General features: G+C 43.5%; 1 protein-coding gene across 5 annotated transcripts in view; it reads right to left on the bottom strand.

Moving 5' to 3' along the window:
* The window catches only part of UBE2I (ubiquitin conjugating enzyme E2 I), a 52,138-nt gene extending 36,633 nt beyond the window's left edge, over window positions 1–15,505 (bottom strand). Inside the window, exons 1-2 of one of the 5 annotated variants that reach the window (XM_030211000.1) lie at window positions 15,363–15,379; window positions 4,387–4,454 (exon numbers count right to left, since the gene is read on the bottom strand). The gene's annotated coding sequence lies outside the window, so the exon portion shown is untranslated. Of the gene's footprint in view, window positions 1–4,386; window positions 4,455–15,027; window positions 15,185–15,362 lie in introns of those variants that run through there. The other 4 variants (XM_030210999.1, XM_030211001.1, XM_030210998.1 and 1 more) reach the window with 4 other exon arrangements.
* Window positions 15,506–15,876: the final 371 nt, after the last annotated feature.

Here is a 15,876-nt window from a genome sequence, read left to right as displayed (position 1 = left end):
CTTCTCCACCCAGCCTCCTACACTGAATGCTAAGCGGGTTTCCTGTCTGCATGAAAGGAAGAACGCTTTGGCCAGATTGCCGACAGCCAGCCCTGTATCCCCTTCTGTCTCAAAATCCAGTATGAGTAAGTCAAAGAACGAGTAGAGGACTTCGGCTTGTCCTCTGGTAAATTGTGGAGGCTTAGCTTCGCCCAGCTCCTTAACCAAATTGTTAATTGTTGAGGTCTTCCCCAAACAGCCACTTCCTCCTAAGTGCAACTTCACCTGGTGAGACTTAGAAGCCGTGCCAGTTGTCCAATTCCTTAACCAGAGCTGTCTACATGCAGTGACTGACAAAAGTCATGCCCTTGGCCATGGTGCACAGCATGTCGCAAACAGCATCTGTCAAGTAAGACTAACAAGCATGGGAGCTTTCCTGTGGCATGGACTTCTGATGCCATTTCAGGCATGCCCTCACAACAAAAGGAGCTGCAAATAAAGACCCAGAGTGGCCAACTTAAACGCCTGTTTCAAAGGAAATAATTTTTAAAATTCCTGTCCTGCAGATCCTTCAAGGTAATGCCCCCCCCCACAGGCAGGGTAGTCTTCTTAGTCACCACTGTAACCAAGCAATCCATGTTAGGCAGGTGCAGCTTCTCCTTTTCCTCAGGCACAAGGGGATAAAAGGTGCACCATGACCCTTCCCACCTTAAGCCGTGTGTCCGGGGAGATGAATTCTGCTGTAATCAAATCCTCAATATCAGGATGCATGGGGAAGGCTTTAGAGGGACCTGAAGGCCCTTCATAATAGACAAAGACTGACCCCCAACAGCACTGTAGATGGTTCCTCAAAGAGATCTAGACTCCTCCTTGAGAAACAGCCTCAGATCTCTCGGATTATCCCACAGGAGGGAGCTCTCCTTTCTCCAAAGGCTCTCATGGATGGTTCCTCTGAACAGATTGAGTCTATGCCAACAGAGAAGAAAAATAAAAGACCTCCTCAGTCACCTCCTATGGCAAACTTCCCATCCCCATTTTCTTGTACTGACCCCCCCCCCCCCCCCCGGCTGCCTAATTGCCTTCTACTCCAATGTCATCTTTCCTTCACAATACAGTGTCCTGAAGTTTAACAATTTTAACTGACATCCAAGAACAATTGTGTTAACAAAACTATGTAAGCCACTTTGAGCCTGCAAATAGGTGGGAAAAAGGTGGGATACAAATGCAATAAATAATAATAACTACAGGAATCTTCCCTGACATTTGGGAGCAAGCTATTGTCCATCCTTTGCCCAAAGATCTAAGTTTGACCTTACTTACGACAATTATCAGCCTGTCTTAAATCTTCCATTTGTTTAAAAATAAAAAACTTGGTCACTACTCAATTGACTGGATTATTCTCGACAGGCTTTGGTTCCCATCACTCCACAGAATGTAAACTCCTAGGTCTCACAAACTAAGTTAGATCGATTTTGAATGGCAACAGAGTTCTAATAATTTCTTTGGACCTTTCAGCTGCATTTGATCTTGTCAATCATTCCATTCTTCAACATCTTAACTGATCTTCAAGTCTCAGGTTTGGATCCTATGTCACAGGCTGTTTTTTTGTGGTTTACCACTCTAATATTTACTCCACTCTACATCCCTCTTCCAAAGGCGTTCCTCAAGGTTCAATCTTGGGCCTCATAACATTTTCTTGGTTTCTCTTACTCAGCTGATTCAATCACTGATCTTTTCTTTATATATTTATGCCAACAACATAAAACTCCTTTCCCCCTTAATTCACCATATGACATGCCTGTAATTTCTAATAAACTGAACCACATAGGTGACCCAGTTAAGGTTCAATGTATCCAAGTCTGTAGCTATTTTCCTGCAGTACAGAATCCACCCTCCTCAATACTGACCCTCCTCTGGTTATTAAGGGCGCTATTCAATTTAGGAATTCTGTGTAAATCTTAGGCATGAAACTGGAAGATGACCTGACCTTTAAGGCTCTCACTTCTCATGTTACCTCAACCTTTTTTTGGATTACAGCAGATTTGTTCTGTACCCCATATGCTTGAGCACTCCTCACTGTGACTTCTTTTGACTCTAGCAATTCCTAAACTGGATTATTGTACTGCTCTCTAGTCAGGTCTTCCTGCTATGCAAGTTTGTAGATTTCAAATCATCTAGAATATGCCTTTTAAGCTCTCTTTAAACCAAAGAAAATCTGATCATGTGTCTCTGCTTCTGTACTCCAAACTCTGGCTTCCAGTAGCCTATAGGATTCCATTTAAGGAATTATTTCTTAGCCATTGAATATATAACTCAGGGCACCCAGTATTTCTAGTAAGTCTTCTCATCCCCCAGCCACCTTCACTATATTCCTCTAACACTGGTTATTTCTAGTAACTCTTGGACATCACCTTGAATTCTTTGTTTCAGTGTCCGTTCTAAACAGTTTGTGCAAAGTCCCTCACACTACAGAGTTGAGCCCCTCCCCTCCATTATAGACAGTATATCAACTAAATTGAACCTGAACATAGCAGCACATCAAAACAGATAAGAGAATATATATATACTAGTAAAAGAGGCCCGCTTCCAACAGAAAGGAAAACGGGCGCTAGCAAGGTTCCAGGGCCCCCTCCCTACCTCCTTCTGAGTTCCAAGCCCCCTCCCCGCCTCCCTCCGAGTTCCACACCCCCCTACCTGCCTCCCTCCCTCTCCTCCGTGTTCCAGCTACCCCTCCCCTTCGAGTTCCAGGAACCAACCCTCCTCCTCCTCCCCTCCTCCCTTGTCTGTGGACCCCCTCCCTCTCTCCCTGGTCAGCACTGGTGTCCAGAGTACTTAGGTCGCGCCAATAGTGTGTTTCACATTTTACAGTTGAAACGCTGCTCACCAGGTTACTGTATTCTGCACTGTATTCGCTGTTTGTTTTGAATTTTGGCGGCTTCTGCTTCTGGGAAGAGCGGCGCATGAGTGAGTAGCACGTTAGTGTGCACGTCACTGCGACGTCAAGGGCAGCCACGCGTCCTTGACTGCTGAACTGGGTAGACCTAGGGGAAGTCATTGCTTATCCCTGAGGGTAAGTAGCAAGGACTCTTACCAATTTTTGTGACCTAGACTGGCCACTGTTGAAAAACAGGTTACTGGGCTAGATGGACCTTTGGGTTCAGCCAGTAAAGCAACTCTTATGTTCTGTGTCCCTGTATGTTTCCTCTATATACCTCATCTGCTTCAGCTCTCCAAGTCCACTATTCTAGCCTCCAGAGACTGGACTTGTTCTCCGAGAGCAAGAAGCTCTTTGCATTGAGTGCACCACATATGATCTCATCAAATGGGAGATAATCCCGCATTTGACATTCGATGCAGAAGACTAGACAGCAGTTCAAGATAGGTGCTGTCTTCATCCTAATATTGAAAAGTTACTAATAACAGGTCTTATATACAAACATTTGGCATGTTTTATAGTTTGTCTCACTGAACTTCAAAATTTGTTGTTCATGGTGAACCATTTGCTGTTGAAATACCCTATGTGGACCAATTTTTCTCTTAACTAGGATAAACTGACTAAACTGAGATGTGTCTAGGGTGAGTGAGAGAAGACTAAATTGAGGCAAAAATGTAAGATCCTCTAATCAATCTACAGCCCCCAAAAAACTAAAGGTTAAACTAAGCCAAAATTATACTCCCTAAAATAAGCTAAATAAGATGGACTTGAGGAAAATCGACTCCTTATTTCTAGGATGAGCAACATAAAATGTATTGTACTTTTTTGGTATCTTGCCAGGTACATTTTTGCCTTGTGAATGCAATTAAAATCAGATCAATAAACACAAATTCTCTTCTACCCCAAGTTTTTTAAGTCACCAAAATCTCCCAAAGTAATCTGCCATGTTGCATCCCTACTAAAGAACACTGGTTGCCTATTTATTTCTTACCAGTCCCAATTCAAAAAGTCTACACTAACACATCAAGCCTGTGGCTCCCTGGCTTATGTCTTGGACCTACTTATTTCTTTGCCCCCCTGTGTCTTCCACAGCAATCTTGCTAGTCCTACCCCCCTACAAAAATCAATCTTGTCCATGCTGTACCCCCCTTTGTCACGGTTTCAATGTACCCCCTGCCGACCCCCCCACCCCCCCAATTAACAGGAGAAAACTTATACCCATGTTTTAAGCTGTCACAATTTGGTCTCTTCTCACCGCTCCTGGTGAAAAGTAACCATGGTTGATTGGTAGTTCTACTTTCTTGTTCGTCATTACATTTATTTTCAGCTTTTGATATAACTACCCTTGATACAATTTTATGTGCCACTATAAAATACAAGATCAAGCATCTAATAGTAAAATGGACATGTAATGCTCAGAAGGATATTATGGGTAGTCATGAGCATTGGTTCCAAAAAAACTGTTCAAATACCTTTTTTAGCTTAGGGTAGGATGGTTCTAGTCTAATTTCCAGGGTAAGTGAATTCCAGAGATGAGGACCTGCATAGAAAAAGGCAGAAGTCAAGACCAAGCAGGGAAGGAAGAGGCAGATTGAGGAGGGCATGTTTTAACATAGTAGGTATCAGCAGATAAGACCTGCATGGTCCATCCAGTCTGTCCAACAAGGTGGCCAGAGTTGAATCTAGCACTGGTTCCCACACTGGTATACTTCTATCTTTCTCTCTCTCCCCTGCCAATTTTGGGACACACACCGTGAAAGTCTGACAGACACTGGTCCTACTTCCAAACTACTAGAGCTGCTGGTCAAAGCTATGAGAATCATTTTAAACTTTTGCGTTAATAGTGATCCTCTGTTTTATCTCATGCATTCTTGAATTATCAGGGGGTTTTTTTGCCTTCACAATCTCCTGCAAGAGGGCATTCCAGGCATCCACCACCCTTTCAGTGAAAAAATATTTCAGGACATTGCTCCTAAGCCTCCCACCCTGCAACCTCAACCATGACCTCCAGGTCTGCCGCTTTCCTGCTTCTGAAAGAGATTCGTTTGTATATTGATATCTTTAATTATTTAAAGAGCTATCATGCCCCCCCTCCATCCCTCTTTTCTAGGGTATACATATTGAAGTCTTCAAGTCTCTTTTCAAATGATTTTTGAAACAAGCTCAATAATCACTTTTTGTCACCTTCCTCTGAACCACCTCATCTTTTGATGTCCTTGGTGAGATAGAACACAATACTCCAAATGGGGCCTCACCAATGACTTGTACAAAGGCATTAAAGCTTCCTTTCTCTGTGCAGCCTAGCAATCTTACATAAGAACATGAGTGTTGCCATACTGGGACAGACCGAAGGTCCATCAAGCCCAGTATCCTGTTTCCAATAGAGGTCAATCCAGGTTACAAGTACATGGCAAGATCCCAAAAAAGTACAATACATTTTATGTTGCTTATCCTAGAAATAAGGAGTCGATTTTCCTCAAGTCCATCTTAATAATGGATTATGGACTTTTTTAGGAAGCTATCCAAACCTTTTTTAAACCCCACTAAGCCAACTGCTTTTACTACACTCTCTGGCAACGAATTCCAGAGTTTAATTACATGTCCCTCTCTCTTATAATATTACTTATCTACACATCCCCATTACTCTGCTAAGCTTAACCTGCTTTCTCTGTACTACATATTGTAATCCTACTACTATGTAAGCCGCATTGAACCTGCTATGGGTGGGAAATTGCGGGGTACAAATGAAACAAATAAATAAATAAATGTTGAGTGAAAAAATATATTTTCTCCGGTTTTAAATTTACTACATTACAGCTTCATGGCATGCCACCTAGTCCTAGTATTTTTGGAAGATACACTTTTTCTCAGACACTAATTACCCAAACATCCCTCTCTCATCCGACACTAATTACCCAAACATCCATCTCCCAATCTGTGATTATCAGCCTGTCAACCCCTAGCAAATACAACTCTTGGGTTTCTACACTTGTTCGCATTACATTTTAACTATCAAACATTAGACCATTCTTCTAATCTTTTCAGATCACTTCTCATGTAATCTACTACCTCCTGGGTGTCCACTCTGTTGCAAATCTTTGTATATAGTCTAACAAGGCTAACTTTCCCTTCTAAACCATTCAATATATATATATTTTTTATTTTTGTTACATTTGTACCCTGCGCTTTCCCACTCTTGGCAGGCTCAATGCGGCTTACATGGGGCAATGGAGGGTTAAGTGACTCGCCCAGAGTCACAAGGAGCTGCCTGTGCCTGAAGTGGGAATCGAACTCAGTTCCTCAGTTCCCTAGGACCAAAGTCCACCACCCTAACCACTAGACCACTCCTCCTCTCCACTTGGTCAGCAAACACAGCTTAATAGAAAATCAACCCCAATACCGATCCTTGGAGTACAAGATATTCAGCCTCTTTTTTTTTAGTCCCCACGCTCTAGAAAATCGATTGCCCTCTAGTATCCAACTTGAAATGTTTTGGGAGCGACATTTTACTCGGGTCCTTTGTAGTGCCTAATTACTGGGTCTGGGGTGGATGGTGTGGTTATGTGCCTGCAATGTTTTCATTCTAAATTTTATTTGTTGCATTTGTATCCCACCTTATCCCACCTCTTTGCAGGCTCAAAGTGGCTTACAATATATCATGAGTAGTGGAAGAATATTAGTAAATAGACATTTAGTATGGCAAAGTCTTGGTCAGCATGATGATAATTAAAACAAAGTTATAATATACAACCAGATATAGTGGAACAATTCTAAACATAGAAAGGCGAGTTGTGCATATTCACATTGGTTGATCTTTGTGGTATGCTTTATTAAAGAGATGGGTCTTCAGTAGTATGCGGAAGTTCGTTCTTTCGTAGATCGATTTTAAGCCGCATTCCATAACTGTGTGCTCTGGTAGCTAAAATTTGACGCATGCATTAGTTTGTATTTCATTCCTTTGCAGCTGGGGAATAAATCACAAGTCTTTAAGAGGACCCACCAGAACCTCCAAGTTCCTTCAATATCCTTGGGTGTATCTAATCAGGCCCCATAGCTTTATCCACTTTCAGTTTTTCTAGTTGTTCATAAACACTGTCAGCCAACAGAGGTCCTTCTCCAGGATTTTCTTCCATGAACGCATCTATATATATAAAACTCACCCTCAACGTTCTGAAGACAGTGATGTCAGTGAAGCCAAGCCCTGATTTCCTTCAAAAAGGTTCGAAGGTTCGTGGTGGTGAAGCCACCAAAATCACTCCGGGCCCCGCCCTCGAGGGCGGAGGAATGGCAGAACGACGAAGGGATTGGCAGGGAGGGAGGCGGGGGAAAATCGCTACGGGCCCCGCCCTCGCGTCTAACGTCATGACGTTGAGGGCGGAGCAATGCCACAACAACGAAGGGGTTGGCGGGGGGTGTTGCCGACGAAAACTTTGCTAGCGCCCGTTTCCTTTGCTCAGAAACGGGCCTCTTTTACTAGTTAGTTATATTCACCTTTTCCTCATCACTCTTCACATCAGTTCTCAGCCACTTTCAGTCTCAATTCCATTTCTAGCCTTAACAATGACAATAGGATTTTTAGACTACTATATCCCCAAAATAAAGGGTCCAATGCAGTATCTAAAAATTACAATTTACAAGTAAAACAACATTTGTCTCAGTCCTAATAAGAAAATTCCAAAAAGATACTGTCAAAGATGAGAACATAGTATTCGCCATCCTTAAAAAAAAACAGGTAAGTTTAAAAGGAGACCGGGGGGGGGGGGGGGGGGGGGGGGGGGGGGGGGGGGAAAAAAAAAAGAGAAAAACAGAAATAAAGTTACAATAGCACAGAAGCCACTTCCATGTCTCTAGCCATTTTTTCTTCCACCTGCACTTTTGCCAGCTGTGTTTCTATTCACTTCGAGTTTTATGGAGTATTCTTGTCCATCTTCTATGTTTTTTCTGTACATCACACATACCACCTGTTAACTTTATTCCTTTAAAATACTTATTTGGTGAACCATATAGGTTTCCTTTTCCTCTTGCTTTTGAGTTTCCTTATATAAGTTCCATTGCCATTTTGATAGCTCCTTTCAGCTTCTCTTATCCTCCCATCCTACTAGCTCTTTCTTCAGATACTCCATTTTTACTAAAGTCAGTATGTTTAAAATGTAGGACTGACTTTTACATGTCTACACTCTTCTATAGCTCCTATATTGAACCAAATGTAGTCTGCGGTTGTTGGTAGGTGACCTTTGAAAGTCACAGAGTACTTTGAATTTGATTTGTTAAAGAGAATGTATGAGTAGTCTAGAAGAGACAACACAAGCAAGATTATCAAGACACAGACATGATGGAAGGGCAGAATGAAGCAAAGCAATCAGATCCTATGAAGAGAAAAAAAAAAAACGACTGAGTAACTGCATTTCGTTATGAACTTCACGTCGAATTCTTGTCAAATATAACCCTTAGGATCAGTTTAAAATCAATTAACGGTGGTAAAGGAGTAGGTATGTATGGTTCAGAAAATAGATCATTGCTTATTTTTATGCATTAAGAATTAAATGTCCCACAATGAATATGTATGAGATCTTACACATTTATTGTGGAAATCTTGGAAACCAGGCTGGGTTGTGGACCCTCTAATTAGGGGACAACTTATCTCACTCCATTAGCATATCACTCAGGGAGTCATTTACTAATGGCTACACAATTATTCACAGATTAAAACTGAACTTAGGACATGAAAACTCCTAAGACTTACCTTCATATTAGCTAAAAAGTCACTTTCATACCACACCGGGGCCAATGCAAGAAAATGCGCTCGGGCTTTATTCACTATTACTGCAGCTTTATTGCACAATTGTGTGGGTGCCCAAAACAGAAAGGGGTTTTATGTACAAGCTAACCCTTTGCAAAGCCTGGAGCACCCAAAATACTTGAAATCAAAGCAATACGCTTACTTCATTATTCAGCTCAGATGCAGAGAAGTGCACTGAACAGTGAAGTCTGAGCACAATGTTGGGGCTTTAACACAGAGTCATAGCAGGCATAAAGTACCAGCAATCTGACCTAGGTTATCAGAGATGAAGTGAGGCACTTCTACTACTACTACTACTACTATTTAGCATTTCTATAGCGCTACAAGGCATACGCAGCGCTGTACAAACATAGAAGAAAGACAGTCCCTGCTCAAAGAGCTTACAATCTAATAGACAAAAATAAATAAAGTAAGCAATCAAATCAATTAATGTGAACGGGAAGGAAGAGAGGAGGGTAGGTGGAGGCGAGTGGTTACAAGTGGTTACGAGTCAAAAGCAATGTTAAAGAGGTGGGTTTTCAGTCTAGATTTAAAGGTGGCCAAGGATGGGGCAAGACGTAGGGGCTCAGGAAGTTTATTCCAGGCGTAGGGTGCAGCGAGATAGAAGGCGCGAAGTCTGGAGTTGGCAGTAGTGGAGAAGGGAACAGATAAGAAGGATTTATCCATGGAGCGGAGTGCACGGGAAGGGGTGTAGGGAAGGACGAGTGTGGAGAGATACTGGGGAGCAGCAGAGTGAATACATTATAGGTTAGTAGAAGAAGTTTGAACAGATGCGAAAAACGGATAGGGAGCCAGTGAAGGGTCTTGAGGAGAGGGGTAGTATGAGTAAAGCGACCCTGGCGGAAGATGAGACGGGCAGCAGAGTTTTGAACCTTCCAAAAATCCAAGGTTCCACTAGACCACCAGACAACCTTCTCTCCCCCCCCCCCCCCCCCCCCCCCCCCCCCCCCCAGCCTCTTGTACCTTTTAAGTTAGGAGGCAGGAGCAACATCTGTTAACTCCTGTCCCCGCATCACCATCTGATAAAATGACAGCACCTGACCCTGCACGGTAAATCCTAGGATACACCATATCGTGCTAGTCTACCAAATAAGGCCATCTTTGTTTTATTTGTCAAACTCCACGCAGACTAGATATGGGACTAACTAGTAAGGTAATTACTTTTGCTGACAACACATAGTTAAAGTTGCTAAATCAAAAGAGGATTGTGAAAAATTACGAGACTGGGCACCCAAATGGCAGATGACGTTCAATGTCATCAAGTGCAAAGTGATCCGTGTGGGGAAAGAGGAACCCAAACTATAGCTACGTGATGCAAGGTTACATAAGTACATAAGTAGTGCCATACTGGGAAAGACCAAAGGTCCATCTAGCCCAGCATCCTGTCACCGACAGTGGCCAATCCAGGTCAAGGGCACCTGGCACGCTCCCCAAACGTAAAAACATTCCAGACAAGTTATACCTAAAAATGCGGAATTTTTCCAAGTCCATTTAATAGCGCTCTATGGACTTGTCCTTTAGGAATCTATCTAACCCCTTTTTAAACTCCGTCAAGCTAACCGCCCGTACCACGTTCTCCGGCAACGAATTCCAGAGTCTAATTACACGTTGGGTGAAGAAAAATTTTCTCCGATTCGTTTTAAATTTACCACACTGTAGCTTCAACTCATGCCCTCTAGTCCTAGTATTTTTGGATAGCGTGAACAGTCGCTTCACATCCACCCGATCCATTCCACTCATTATTTTATACACTTCTATCATATCTCCCCTCAGCCGTCTCTTCTCCAAGCTGAAAAGCCCTAGCCTTCTCAGCCTCTCTTCATAGGAAAGTCGTCCCATCCCCACTATCATTTTCGTCGCCCTTCGCTGTACCTTTTCCAATTCTACTATATCTTTTTTGAGATACGGAGACCAGTACTGAACACAATACTCCAGGTGCGGTCGCACCATGGAGCGATACAACGGCATTATAACATCCGCACACCTGGACTCCATACCCTTCCTAATAACACCCAACATTCTATTCGCTTTCCTAGCCGCAGCAGCACACTGAGCAGAAGGTTTCAGCGTATCATCGACGACGAAACCCAGATCCCTTTCTTGATCCGTAACTCCTAACGCGGAACCTTGCAAGACGTAGCTATAATTCGGGTTCCTCTTACCCACATGCATCACTTTGCACTTGTCAACATTGAACTTCATCTGCCACTTGCACGCCCATTCTCCCAGTCTCGCAAGGTCCTCCTGTAATCGTTCACATTCCTCCTGCGACTTGACGACCCTGAATAATTTTGTGTCATCGGCGAATTTAATTACCTCACTAGTTATTCCCATCTCTAGGTCATTTATAAATACATTAAAAAGCAACGGACCCAGCACAGACCCCTGCGGGACCCCACTAACTACCCTCCTCCACTGAGAATACTGGCCACGCAATCCTACTCTCTGCTTCCTATAAGTCACCGATCAGGAAAAGGATCTATGTAACATCGTTGACAATACGTTGAAACCCTCTGCTCAATGTACAGCGGCAGCGAGAAAGCAAATAGAATATAGATATTAGGAATAAAAAACAAAAATGAGGACGTTATAATGTCTTTGTGTTGCTCCATGGTGCAACTGCACCTTGAATACTGTGTGCAATTCTGATCACATCTATAACAAAAAAAAAAAAAAAAAAGATAAGAGGAATCGGAAAAAGGTACAGAAAAGGATGACAAAAATGATGAAGTAATTGGGAACTTCCCTATGAGGAAAGGCTAAAGCGGCTAGGGCTCTTCATCTTGGTATCTCACCTTGTATCCAAACCAAAGTGTCAGTGTGCTTGTCTGACATTGCTGTCTTGATGTTTCAACGCCACCTGAAATTAAATATGACCAAAACCGAGCTTCTCATTTCCCCCCCCCCCCAAACCCACCACCCCCGCTCCCCCCCCGTTTTCTATTTCTGTTGATGGCTCTCTCATTCTCCCTGTCTCCTCAGCTCGAAACCTTGGGGTCATCTTTGACTCTTCTCTCTCCTTCTCTGCTCATATCCAGCAGATCGCCAAGACCCGTCGTTTCTTTCTTTACAACATCCGTAAAATCTGCCCCTTTCTTTCTGAGCACTCTACCAAAACCCTCATCCACACCCTTGTCACCTCTCATTTGGACTACTGCAATCTGCTTCTTGCTGGCCTCCCACTTAGTCACCTCTCCAGTCGGTTCAAAACTCTGCTGCCCGTCTCGTCTTCTGCCAGGGTCGCTTTACTCATACTACCCCTCTCCTCAAGTCGCTTCACTGGCTCCCTATCCGTTTTCGCATCCTGTTCAAACTTCTACTAACCTATAAATGTACTCACTCTGCTGCTCCCCAGTATCTCTCCACACTCGTCCTTCCCTACACCCCTTCCCGTGCACTCCATTCCCTGGATAAATCCTTCTTATCTATTCCCTTCTCCGCTACTGCCTACTCCAGACTTCGCTCCTTCTGTCTTGCTGCGCCCTACGCCTGGAATAGACTTCCTGAGCCCCTATGTCTTGCCCCATCCTTGATCATCTTTAAATCTAGATTGAAAGCCCACCTCTTTAATATTGCTTTTGACTCGTAACCACTTGTATCCACTCGCCTCTCCTCTTTCCTGTACACATTAATTGATTTGTTTACTTTATTTTTTGTCTACTAGGTTGTAAGCTCTTTCAGCAGATTTGTTTACTTTATTTTTTGTCTACTAGGTTGTAAGCTCTTTCAGCAGGGACTGTCTTTCTTCTATGTTTGTGCAGCACAGCGTACGCTTTGTAGCGCTATAGAAATGCTAAATAGTAGTAGTATGGCCGAGAATAGGATAGAGGAGAGTGGAACGGTTAGAGGTGAATCATTTGTTTACTCTTTCCAAAAAATACTAGGACTAGGGGGACGTAATGAAGATACAAAGGAGTAAATTTAAAATTAATCAGTGAAAATATTTCTTCACTGAACGTGTAAACTGTTGAATTTGTTGCCAGAGAATGTGGTAAAAGCAGTAAGCTTAGCGGGGTATAAAATTTGGATATCTTCCTAAAAGAAAACTCCATAAGCTATTAACATGGACTTGCGAAAATCAACTGCTTGTTTCTAGGATAAGCAGCATAAAATATATTGTACTGTTCTGTAATCTTGCCAGGTACTTGTGACCTGGATTGGCTACTGTTGGAAACAGGATATTGGGCTTGATGGACCTTCAGTCTATCCCAGTCTGGCAATACTTATGATCTTATTATTTTTTTTATAAGAAAGTGTCCTTATTTGGCGGGCTGTTCCCATGTGGGTCAGATTCCAAGGCAGGAGTGGGCATTGTTCCTTCCTCCCAGCTTAAAGACATTTGGGGTGGGGAAGGGGTGAGGATTTTTTTTGTCAATGTGTGAGCCAATCACAGGTCATGCACAGAAAGGAAGAGAAGCCAATTTTTTTTTTTACATTTGTACCCCGCGCTTTCCCACTCATAGCAGGTTCAATGTGGCTTACATATTATATACAGGTACTTACTTGTACCTGGGGCAATGGAGGGTTTGTGACCTGCCCAGAGTCACAAGTTTACTCTTCAATGTAAGAAGTGGCTGCATATTTCCACAGCAGTATACACTTTTTCTGACAAGGTACTTTTTTTTAATATAGCAATAATTTTCATACTATTTACTTATTGCATGGAGGAGCTAAAATTTTTCATTCAGAAACCATGCACAGTTCTAATGCAAGTTTACCACATCAGCCCCAGTTACAGCAATCTATACACTCCACAGCTACGTTTTGCCTGCCACTATCAACAGATGTTCTAGGTGGATTACAATAAACAAGAATCATGCAAAGAGCACAACAAAATTTACAAACATATTTAAAACATCAAATTCTGCCCAAAAATCACGTTATATTTTTGAAGTGGACACTTTTTAAGAACCTTAAAAATAAAAAAAAAAGGTTGATAAGTATTATTAATTTAAACCTACACCGCTACATGACATATTACAACTTCTCAATTGCTTTCATGGTCCTAGAAATACAAGTCAACCATGAAATTACTCAAATTTCCAAATGAAAATGTTTTTGCTTAAATGCATATACAAACAAGATATGGGACTAGAGGTAAAATACATGAGTATTTTTTTACCTAACTACTAATTATGGTAAGTTTGTCAACTAATCCAATTAAACAATGAAAAGTAGAAAAAGCACTCAAAAGTCTGAATTCCACACCCTCCCAAAAAAGCAACCAAAAAGTTAGAAAGGATAAAACAAATACATATATCTTAAAATAGTTCACCTTTATAACAACAAGGAGAATAAAGTGCATCAGACTGGCATTGAACCTGGAGGAAACTTCAGCACGGTAAGCAATGCAGACAAATCTGTCACCAAAATGTGATTTATTTCCAAGTACTTTAAAATCAAAATTAACATCAATCTTCAATTGTCACACACAAAAAAGAATGTTAAGGACCAAAGCAGAGTTTATGCAGAAGTGCAAAGGTATTTTGAGAATCTGAAAGACTTCTAAAACCAAATGAATGATGAAAAATCCCCAAACTCATCAGCACACTGAAGGGGGTAAAGCTAGAATGCCAGCTAAGTAGTTTATACTTCTCTTAAAACCACTATAATCTTGCAGAGCATGACATCTCCAAAACGCAGGGGACCACAATAAAGCAGCGTGCCTACTCCAAACGGATACAAAGCCAGTTAATCAAGTGGAGTTTCTGAACGGGGGAAGAGTTAAAGGGAAGGAAAGCACAACTGAGTTTAAGCGCATCAAAGTTTTCTTGGTTCTAGTACAGGAATCGGTGGCCTTCCCTTGCAGCGTCCTGCCAACTCAAGTGTCGCAGAGCTCTGCTGCCACTTCCACCACCACCGCAGAGGTGGAGGCCGAACGAGGCAAGGGAAGTGCGCGTAGATGTTAACTCAGGGCAAAATCCTAATCCACCCTTTTACATCTCCAAGAATTTAAAAAAAGAGAGAGAGAGACCATCGCTTCCCCTGGGGCAGCGCACAATTCCCTGCGCTGTCGGACGAGCGCAGAGACAGGGTCCCTCCACCCCGTGCAATTGAGGGAGGGGGAGGGGGACTCCCACTTAAAATGGGGGGAGGGGGAGAAAACGCCGAATGAACGTAGGAAAACGGGCGGGCAAGGAAGGACGAGAAAAGACAACGATGCCGCCACCGCTGCCGCCACGCTATAGACGAAGGCACCGTCATCCTCCTCCTCCTCTTCCCCGCCGCCGAGGCTGAGAGGGGGGAGGGGAGGAAAGAGCGCAAATAACGCGCAAGGCGGGCGGACGACCCCCCCCTCCCGCGGGCCCCTTACCTGCTGCAACCCTTCACCGCCCCGAAAAGCGCAAAACGAGGGGGCTCCTGCAGCTCCGCGGCGTCTCTTTGTCTCGGGACAAAGCCCCCTGAAGTTTCCCTCCCGAAAAAACAGCGCTGAACCTGGCCCAGGCTAAATAGGACCTCATCCCCCGAAGGACCCCTCTGTCTCCGCGGCGCCGCCGGTACAACGCAGAGAAAAAAGCCCGAGCAATGTTCTTCCCCTCCCCCGCTCCAGATACCGGGGTACGTGTGGAGGGGCGTCTACTGATCGCCTAACGTGCCAGGAAAAAAAAAAGCGTTTGGCTCTTAATTAAAAAAAAAAAATGCTGCTACCACAATCCCAGGATCCAGCGCGGCCAACCGGACCGGCCTGATTTTCTCCTCAGCCCCCGCGGGAAAGATGACGACTAGAAATCGAAGCTCCCGTTTTATACGGTTTTTCGGCTGCTATAAAATACGCGCAGCAGGCAGAGGCGAAGCCCACTATACATTTAAAGGAGCCGCGTCCCATATGCTTAGGGACCGTCTACAAACTCACCGGCGAGCTCAACCACCGGGCCTCGGAAAAGGAGAAAACCGAACAAAAAAATACATACGAGGCGTAGGGTGCGCGCGGAAGCTGTCGAGATTGGGAGGCTTTAGCCTCGCAAAACAGCTGCTGGTTTCCGATGAGTCCGAGGGACAAGGCATCCTGGTGAAAACCGGGCTGAGGCCTAGAAAAATTGGCCCGCCGTCTTTAACACCTGAGAGGCTCCACAGAAGGCTCCTTTCTAAAGCTTCTTTTCATTGGCCGAGATCGGGCGCTGGGCGGGAAAAGGACACGAAAACGGCCAATCAAGTTACCTCA

The sequence above is a fragment of the Microcaecilia unicolor genome, chromosome 8, assembly GCF_901765095.1.
Source record: "Microcaecilia unicolor chromosome 8, aMicUni1.1, whole genome shotgun sequence".
Classification (NCBI taxonomy): domain Eukaryota; kingdom Metazoa; phylum Chordata; class Amphibia; order Gymnophiona; family Siphonopidae; genus Microcaecilia; species Microcaecilia unicolor.
Note: the sequence above shows the minus strand (reverse complement) of the source record. Positions and strands in the feature narration are given on the sequence as shown.